Below are 10000 nucleotides of genomic sequence, written 5' to 3' on the forward strand. Positions count from 1 at the left end.
TTTTTGTACTATTTTTCTTTCTGACCTATTTATACTTATTACTCGTTTATTTACATTTCTTTAACGCTTAAAAGAAAAGTAAATTCTAGTTATTAGCAAATAAAAACGTAAGCCAATCAGATAACGTTATTTGCTGTTTAAACCAATTAGAGCGCTAAAAAAGTGGTTTGACCAGTTTGAGATATCGAAAAAATAATGGCACCATCTTGTAGAGTACAATTTTCTGAGTTAAAATTAATACAATTAGTCTTTTATACTAAAACTTAAAAGTTTTTTTGTCCAAAAACAAATAAAAGCGTGGCTACTTGAAAAATCAAACGAAAATAAATTTTGCACTTTTGTATTGTGAGTCATAATAAGTTATTTACTGTTACCAACAGATACTAGCAAAAGCTTTTTAAAGTTTTGTATTAACTTAATGTATTTGTAATTACTTTTACTTAATAGAAACTATTGAATTACGTTTACTTAGTTTACTTTTGTATGTGTATTAAATATATAGCAATTTTGCTTGAACTTAAATAAAGATTATTAAACTATTAAAAGAAAACTATCAAAGTTTACTAACTCAAAAGCTAAATCTTAGTTATATTGTTATAAACATTTATGTTGTAATTTACTAATAACTAAATGAGTTTATTTCAAACAAAAAGAATTAAATAATGTTATGTTATGTCAAGCCTACTATATGAGGTATATAGGTATATAAGGTATACAAGCTTATGTTTGAAAGTTATAATAATTAAAATAAAAATAAATATTTAGTTGGTAAAATTTGTATTTAATATGCTTTGAAATTAGAGTTAGTATAGATGTTTTTTTTTAAATATAATAAATATAAGTATTTAGTTACTAATAATAAACTAAAATACCAATTTTGTAGTTATTACAAAAAAAAAAACTTATCTTACTTAAAGTTCACTGTAATTGAAACATTATACAAAAGCTTTATAATTATAAGCTTTGAATAATTCTATTTGAATAAATAATAGATTCATAACTATATTCATGTTTGCATATTTAAATTATAAAAAGTTAGTGTTTTGTGTATTGACTTTATGATTATTTTATTTTAGTAACTGTTAGTTTTATACTTTAATAAAAGAAATATGGTTAACAAGTAAGTTAAAAATGAAAGAAGCATAAAAAAACACACTAATTAACTGCTTATTCAATAGTTTGATTATTTAATTATTTTTCTGTTATATAGTTTAATCGTATTGTATAAAAAATACAGAGGTTTAAAGTAAGTTTGAATAAAAATAAAACAAAACATATAATATAAGCATTAGTTAAAATACATAGTTTTTTTTTCTAAAAAAATTTAATTCTTTAATAATAAGTAGTAATTTAAATAAAAAATAATACAAGTAAAGTTATACAATATATATACTATAGTTTGTCAAACTAGGCAAACACTACTAGGCAAAAAACAAACTAGGCAAAAAACCTACAAAGTAGGCCACCACTACAATCCTATGTTCCAACTGGAAATTCAATGAGATCGTTACTGTACTTGTGATGAACGTTGATAATCCCCAAGATTGTAAGTCGAAGGCCTTACCCAACCTAACCAGCGCACTGGTTTTCTTACAACTGAATTAATCAACATTTATTATTGAATATAATCATTATTGATAGATAGAGGAATGTTGACAATCAACAACAGATTGTAGGTCAAAGGCATTACTCGACCCAAGTACCCACAACCTAGATTGAACAACATTTATTAGATAGATTTGTTTAATGATAGATAGAGGAATATTGTCAATCCACAACAGATTGTAAGTCAAAGGCATTACTCGACCCAAGTACCCACAACCTAGATTGAACAACATTTGTTAGATAGATTAGTTAGATAGATAAATAGTACAGTATAATCTCAAAGAATTTGAAGCCCGAACATTGAACGATAGTGGTGTTTCGTGACGACTAGCGGGATTCGATCTTACAACCTTCTGCTTATGAGTCAGCTGATAAGACCACTGACCCACCGCGCCACGACAAAGATAAAGAAATATTTTGCTATATAAATAGGTTGATTTTTATAATTTTGTTATACAGTGTCAATTACAGTGAACTTCAAGTAAGATATACAACAGTATATATATTTCCGAGTCTGACTTTGAGTACTTTTTATATATTATTAACAAGATTTTTTAGGAGTAATATCTGTTTAGTTCTTTAATATATCTTTAAAATAATAATATTTTTTAAGGTGTTTAAAACTTTTAGAAGCTGTATGTAATGTCTTTTAGTTTAATAGTTCTTTTAAATTAGTAAAAAAAATAAACATGGTTGAGTTATCAAATTAAACAAAATAGAACGTCAAGTATTTAATTACTAAAATTAATTTAATTAAAAAAAAATCTCAGGTAATCTAAAATGTCAGGAATTATTTAAAAATAAATATAAATTTAAAACTTATTATATTGAAAAGATTGATGAATAATACTCTTGAATGTATGCAATGTTTGTATTTGTAATGCAATAACATAAATGGATAGATCAATGACAAATTGTAAACATATTGTATTATTTTATTTTACGATTTTATTTTATTTATTTAATAATTCAATAAACTTTACTTCTACTTTTCCTGGTCTTAGGTAATTTATAGATAACAATTATTTAAACAAACACTTTTGTACAGTTACAATACAGTTTTAGTACAGTTTGGGAGTAACTGTTGATTAAAAAAACAAAAAAAAAGTTAATTCAGGTTAAAATTTTATAAGGAATAATTTTAAAATATCAAATTGATTGTAAATCAAGTGCAAATAGGTTTTTTAAATAAACCGAAGGGTTTATAAAGGCTTGTAAACGCCTTCAAACGCCTACGACCATACCACACTGAGTACACCCCATCTCGTCCGATCTGGGAAGTTAAGCAGTGTCGGGCGTGGTTAGTACTTAGATGGGTGACCGCTTGGGAATACCACGTGCCGTAGGCCTTTGCTTTTTGAATTCATCTTTTTTGTACTATTTTTCTTTCTGACCTATTTATACTTATTACTCGTTTATTTACATTTCTTTAACGCTTAAAAGAAAAGAAAATTCTAGTTATTAGCAAACAAAAACCTTAGCCAATCAGATAACGTTATTTGCTGTTTGCTTATTTGCTGTTTAAACCAATTAGAGCGCTAAAAAAGTGGTTTGACCAGTTTGAGATATCGAAAAAATAATGGCACCATCTTGTAGAGTACAATTTTCTGAGTTAAAATTAATACAACTAGTCTTTTATACTAAAACTTTAAAGTCTTTTTGTCCAAAAACAAATAAAAGCGTGGCTACTTGAAAAATCAAACGAAAATAAATTTTGCACTTTTGTATTGTGAGTCATAATAAGTTATTTACTGTTACCAACAGATACTAGCAAAAGCTTTTTAAAGTTTTGTATTAACTTAATGTATTTGTACTTAGTTTAAATTAATAGAGTTTATTTGGTTTACTTTATTATGTGTATTGAATGTGCTAGTATCTAAAAATAAATACAACTAAAACAAAACAAACAAGGAGAGTACTTGAATAGAACCAACACAATTTACAGACCAGTTGTGTACTAAATTTAAAGAAATTCTGAATAGTGAATATGCAATTATTATTATAAGTTCAAAGTTCACTTTAATTTAAATTAATGTATTTTGTAAATTGGTTTTATTTAATACGATAGTAGTGAATTACTTTATTTAATTTACTTTAGTATGTGTTGTATAACTTTATTTAAACCAGAAGCAAAACGGGATTATACTTTCAATAAACTACACAATTTACAGACCAGTTGTGTACTAAATAAAAAGCTATTGTGAATGGTGAATATGCAATTATTATTATAAGTTTATAAGTTCACAGTTTACAAAAGCTTTAGAATTTAGTTACTATTTTGTTCATATTTGCATATCTAATTTATGAAAAGTTAGTGTTATGTGTATTGGCTTTTTAATTTCTTTATTTGTAGAACTGTTAGTTTTATATTCTAAAGAAACATTTTTAAATAAATATGTTTAACAAGTAACTTAAAAATGGAAGAAATATATTGTATATATTGAACTATTTATATTTATTCTAGCTATTTGCTTAGTGTATTTATTAATGTGATTATTTTATTTTGTTGTTTGTCTTATAGTTTAATCGTATTGTGTTGAAATATATATATAACAAATACAGAGGTTTAAAGTAAGTTTAAATGAAAATAAAATAAGACATATAGTTGAAATATAAGTTTAAAAAAATAGTTTTTTTTTTTTTTTTTTTCTTTGTTTGTTTGATTGTTTGTTTATTATATAATCGCGACGTGTCATTTTATTACTTTTAAGCATACTAAATATAATAATAGGTATAGTTATAGGAAAAATTCAATTAGTTTCTAATGTAATAAAAAAGTTTATTTCCACAAATAAATAAATACCTGAAAAATCAAATGAAAAATAAATTTCGCACTCCTGTATTGTGAGTCATAATAGGTTATTTACTGTTACCAACAGATACTAGCGAAGGCTTTTTAAAGTTCTATGTTAATTCAATGTATTTGTACTTAGTTTTATTAAAATGACAGTATTGATGGTTACGTTTATTAAGTATGTTTATTTAACGTTATGTAACTCAAGTAAAACCAGAAGCAAATAAGGAGACTACTTTCAATAAACTACACAATTTACATACCAATTGTATACTAAACTTAAAGCTATTCTATTTTATTCTTGATAGTTATTTTAAAGTTATTAAATTATACAAATGTATTTTGTAAAGTAGTTTTATAAAGTTACTATAGTTTATTTAACTTACTATAGTATGTGTTATATAATTTTAATTAAACCAGAAGCAAAAAGGGAGACTACTTTAAATAAACTACACCATTTATTGTTATATATAACTCTAATAAAACCAGAAGCAAAAAGGGAGACTACTTTAAATGAACTACACAAATTAAAAATATATTATTATTTATAAATCAATCGTGTTGTGTTTCAAAATACATTTTTCAAATAATGTTTTACAAGTATTTATCAGTTATTTAGTTTTCTTTTTATAGTTTAGCCGTATTGTTTTATTTATTTGTTATTATTTTTATTTAATTGTTTGCTTATTATATTTATCGCCATGTGCTTAAAAAATAAAACAACTATAAAGGTTAAAAAAGTAAGTTTAAATAAAAATAAAATGAAACATACAAAATAAGCTTATGATTTTTTATTATTATTATTATTATTATTATTATTTTTATTTTATTGTTTGTTTATTATATCTATCGCCATGTGCTTAAAAAATAAAACAACTATAAAGGTTAAAAAAGTAAGTTTAAATAAAAATAAAATGAAACATACAAAATAAGCTTATGATTTTTTATTATTATTATTATTATTATTATTATTTTTATTTCATTGTTTGTTTATTATATCTATCGCGATGTGCTTAAAAAATAAAACAACTATAAAGGTTTAAAAAGTAAGTTTAAATAAAGATAAAATGAAACATATAAAATAAGCTTATGTTTGATTTTTTTATTTTACTTTTATTAAATTGTTTGCTTATTATATTTATCGCGATGTGCTTAAAAGAATAGAACAAATACAAAGGTTTAAATTGTAAGTTTTAAATAAAATAAAATGAAACATACAAAATAAGCTTATGATTTTTTATTATTATTATTATTATTATTATTATTATTTTTATTTCATTGTTTGTTTATTATATCTATCGCGATGTGCTTAAAAAATAAAACAACTATAAAGGTTTAAAAAGTAAGTTTAAATAAAGATAAAATGTAACATATAAAATAAGCTTATGTTTGATTTTTTTATTTTATTTTCATTTAATTGTTTGTTTATTATATTTATCGCAATCTGCTTAAAAAAATAAAACGAGTATTAAGGTTTGAAAAGTAAGTTTAAATAAAAATAAAATAAAAATATAAAATAAGCTTATGTTTTTTTTTTTTTTTTTTTTATTATTATTATTTTTATTCAATTTTTTGTTTATTATATTTATCGCAATGTGCTTAAAACGATAAAACAAATATAAAGATTTAAAAAGTACGCTTAAATAAAAAATAATACAAATAAAGTTTATTTATAATAAATATATATATATTTAAAACATTAAAAAAAGTAGTTTATACATATTTTTTTTTATTTATTTCTTTTAAACATATTAAATAAAGTATAAAAAAGTATTAAAACATTTAAACGTAGCATAAATAAGCTTAAAACATTAAAATAATCGAAAAGAAACAAAGAAATTGAAAAAAATCGGAAAAAATCGGCAAAAAAAGTTCAACAGCAACATTTGAGCATCATACACGTATGCATTACTTTACACTAGTGAGAGAGACGTGTTTGTGCGTTCGGTCGACTTGACGAGAAAGCGGGCTTAAAGCATTACTGTTTAGCACCCGAGGCGCGGCTATTGCAGCGGCGGCGAACGTGCTATGTAAACGCATTGGAGCAGCGTATGAAAAACTACAAGCGTCCAGCGGCGGTAGGCTTATAGCTTTGCGAAGTCGTCGAGACGAGTAGCCGACGCAGGCAGGCACGGCTCGAGGCGGGTAACTGCAGCAGACAGATGGCGTGTTGCTGCTGACGAGTTAACCGGCAGAAGGCAAACGGTTGGTCGGGAGAAAGAACAGTCAGTTGTATAGCTGCATGCTGCAGTCGACGCGGGCTGGCGCTTTAAACAGCAAAAGGCCGGCGCCGACTTTCAGTAACGTTCGCAAGGCTTTTAAGCCGAGTGATAGAAAAGGTCTGTATTTATACAGTAAAAACGCTCAGTCGAGCAACGGGTTTAAACGCCCTCGGATAGTTATCTGGTTGATCCTGCCAGTAGTCATATGCTTGTCTCAAAGATTAAGCCATGCAAGTGTAAGTACGAGCTCACGTACAGTGAAACTGCGAATGGCTCATTAAATCAGTTATGGTTCATTTGATTGTACGCTTTTACATGGATAACTGTGGCAATTCTAGAGCTAATACATGCGTAAAGCGCCGAACTGACGTGAGGCGCGCATTTATCAGACCAAAACTAACCGGCTTTCGGGTCGTTACAATGGTGACTCTGGATAAGCTTGCGGATCGCACGGCCTAGTGCTGGCGACATCTCATTAAAGCAACTGCCCTATCAACTATCGTCGGTACGGTATCGGCCTACCGAGGTTGTAACGGGTGACGGAGAATCAGGGTTCGATTCCGGAGAGGGAGCCTGAGAAACGGCTACCACATCCAAGGAAGGCAGCAGGCGCGCAAATTACCCATTCCCGGCTCGGGGAGGTAGTGACGAAAAATAACAATGCAGACCTCGTACGAGGTCCTGCAATTGGAATGAGTACACTTTAAACTTTTTAACGAGTATCCATTGGAGGGCAAGTCTGGTGCCAGCAGCCGCGGTAATTCCAGCTCCAAAAGTGTATATTTAAGTTGTTGCGGTTGAAAAGCTCGTAGTTGGATATAGGGACGGCGAGGTTGGTCGGTCGAAAGGCTAGCACTGGCCTTGTTGTTCTTGTTGGTCGGTGCCTTCGCGGTGCTCTTAACTGAGTGTTGCGGTGGTCCGGCAAGTTTACCTTGAAAAAATTAGAGTGTTCAAAGCAGGCTTTACGCTTGTATAATGTTGCATGGAATAATGGAATAGGACCTCGGTTCTATTTTGTTGGTTTTCGGAGCACGAGGTAATGATTAATAGGAACGGACGGGGGCATCCGTACTGTGCCGTTAGAGGTGAAATTCTTGGATCGGCGCAAGACGAACGACTGCGAAAGCATTTGCCAAGAATGTTTTCTTTAATCAAGAGCGAAAGTCAGAGGTTCGAAGACGATCAGATACCGTCCTAGTTCTGACCTTAAACGATGCCGACTAGCGATCGGGCAGTGTCGAACTTAAGAACTGTCCGGCAGCTTCCGGGAAACCAAAGTCTTTGGGTTCCGGGGGAAGTATGGTTGCAAAGCTGAAACTTAAAGGAATTGACGGAAGGGCACCACCAGGAGTGGAGCCTGCGGCTTAATTTGACTCAACACGGGAAATCTCACCCGGCCCGGACACAGCGAGGATTGACAGATTGAGAGCTCTTTCTTGATTCTGTGGGTGGTGGTGCATGGCCGTTCTTAGTTGGTGGAGCGATTTGTCTGGTTAATTCCGATAACGAACGAGACTCTTACTTGCTAAATAGCTGCTCGACCCATTGGGTCGGAGACAACTTCTTAGAGGGACTAGTGGCGTTTAGCCACACGAGATTGAGCAATAACAGGTCTGTGATGCCCTTAGATGTTCGGGGCCGCACGCGCGCTACACTGACCGGATCATCGTGTGTTCCCTAGGCCGAAAGGTCCGGGTAATCCGTTGAACCCCGGTCGTGCTAGGGATAGGGACTTGCAATTGTTTCCCTTGAACGAGGAATTCCCAGTAAGCGCGAGTCATTAGCTTGCGTTGATTACGTCCCTGCCCTTTGTACACACCGCCCGTCGCTACTACCGATTGAATGGTTTAGTGAGGTCCTCCGATTGAGCCTGGTACGTGCGGCAACGCACTCGCCGGTGTTCGAAAAGACGATCGAACTTGATCATTTAGAGGAAGTAAAAGTCGTAACAAGGTTTCCGTAGGTGAACCTGCGGAAGGATCATTAACGAATCGAAATTTGATTTCAAGCGACGTCTCTTCTTCGAAGGGACCGAGCCCTGTAACTGTTATAGTTCGGTCGCGTTGCTTTCTGACAGCGGGAGTAATAATTCAGCACGCAAGTGCTGGCGCGGCCGCTTCTTTTTGAACACGATTTTTTGGTTGCATTGAGATTGATTAACACGAGAGATCTCTTAGCGGTGGATCACTCGGCTCGAGCGTCGATGAAGGACGGAGCTAGCTCCGAGAAGTAATGTGAATTGCAGGACACATTGAGCATCGATATTCTGAACGCGTATTGCGGCCTCGGGTAATCCTGGGGCCACGTCCGTCTCAGGGTCTTTAACACACCGATCCTTTCATTAGTTTGAAAGTGCCTGCGACTCGTTTCTTAATTAAGGAGCGTGTCGTCAAAGACAGCTGGTCTGGCGATTTCACAGCTGAAGCGTGAGCAGCCTGCTGGCCTCGGGTGAGGTAGCAACGACGGTAGGTGCTCGAGAATAAGTTAAGTGACTTCAAAAGGCCGACGTACAAAGCGCATGTACTTTTGTAGTACATCACTTTTGACCTGAGATCGGGCGGGACGACCCGCTGAACTTAAGCATATCACTAAGCGGAGGAAAAGAAACTAACAAGGATTCCCCTAGTAACGGCGAGTGAAGCGGGATAAGCCCAGCGCTAAATCCGAGCCTTTTTGGAGGGCGAGGAAATGTAGCGTATGGAATTCAGCATGCGGCGAACCAACGACTGCCCACGTTCTTCTGATCGAGGCCTTTTCCCAGAGCGGGTGTTAGGCCCTTGGCGGCGGTCGTAATTCGTCCTAGCGGTTTTCCCGGAGTCGGGTTGTTTGGAAATGCAGCCCTAAGCGGGTGGTAAACTCCATCTAAGGCTAAATACTGGCTCGAGACCGATAGCGAACAAGTACCGTGAGGGAAAGTTGAAAAGCACTTTGAAGAGAGAGTTAAAGAGTACGTGAAACCGCTTGGAGGCAAACGGAGGCGCCCATCGAGTCGCCGGACGTTTTCAGGCGCTGCGAGAGCTTGTCCTACTGTTTGAGTGATCTTCGGAGACTCTTACGGTTGCGCTGGCGTCGCGGCGCTGCACTAGCGTTCGGCGAGGGCCGCGACCGGTTGCTGGGCTGACTTTGGTCGTTCGCAAGGTAGCTCTTCTTCGGAAGAGTGTTATAGGCGTTCGATTAGCTTCGGCTCGGCGACCGAGGAGAGATTCCGCGTCGGTCTTCGGACAGGCTGCGTGTTGATCGCTGGAATACGGCTTTGGAAACTGCTCGCAGTCTCTAGAGTTTGTACAAGGCCTTCTTCGCGTTAGCGCTCAGACGCCAGGGGTCTGCGGCTTAAGCTGGCCACGTCTCCGACCCGTCTTGAAACACGGACCAAGGAGTC

General features: G+C 33.3%; 4 non-coding genes across 4 annotated transcripts in view; all 4 read left to right on the forward strand.

The window, feature by feature from the left end:
* The first annotated feature begins 2835 nt into the window (after positions 1–2835).
* Positions 2836–2954, forward strand: LOC145847360 (5S ribosomal RNA). The gene has a single exon (XR_014371247.1). It is a non-coding gene; the product is annotated as a 5S ribosomal RNA (ribosomal RNA).
* Positions 2955–6799: 3845 nt separating this feature from the next.
* LOC145847362 (small subunit ribosomal RNA) lies at positions 6800–8607 on the forward strand. The gene has a single exon (XR_014371249.1). It is a non-coding gene; the product is annotated as a small subunit ribosomal RNA (ribosomal RNA).
* A 182-nt stretch (positions 8608–8789) lies between these two features.
* On the forward strand, positions 8790–8942 carry LOC145847352 (5.8S ribosomal RNA). Its single transcript, XR_014371240.1, has one exon. It is a non-coding gene; the product is annotated as a 5.8S ribosomal RNA (ribosomal RNA).
* Positions 8943–9164: 222 nt separating this feature from the next.
* Positions 9165–10000, forward strand: part of LOC145847364 (large subunit ribosomal RNA) — a 3631-nt gene continuing 2795 nt past the window's right edge. Inside the window, exon 1 of the ribosomal RNA XR_014371251.1 lies at positions 9165–10000. This exon is cut by the window's right edge and continues 2795 nt beyond it. This is a non-coding gene — a ribosomal RNA (large subunit ribosomal RNA).

The sequence above is a fragment of the Thalia democratica genome, unplaced genomic scaffold (genome assembly GCF_965202585.1).
Source record: "Thalia democratica unplaced genomic scaffold, ktThaDemo2.hap1.1 HAP1_SCAFFOLD_895, whole genome shotgun sequence".
Taxonomy (NCBI): domain Eukaryota; kingdom Metazoa; phylum Chordata; class Thaliacea; order Salpida; family Salpidae; genus Thalia; species Thalia democratica.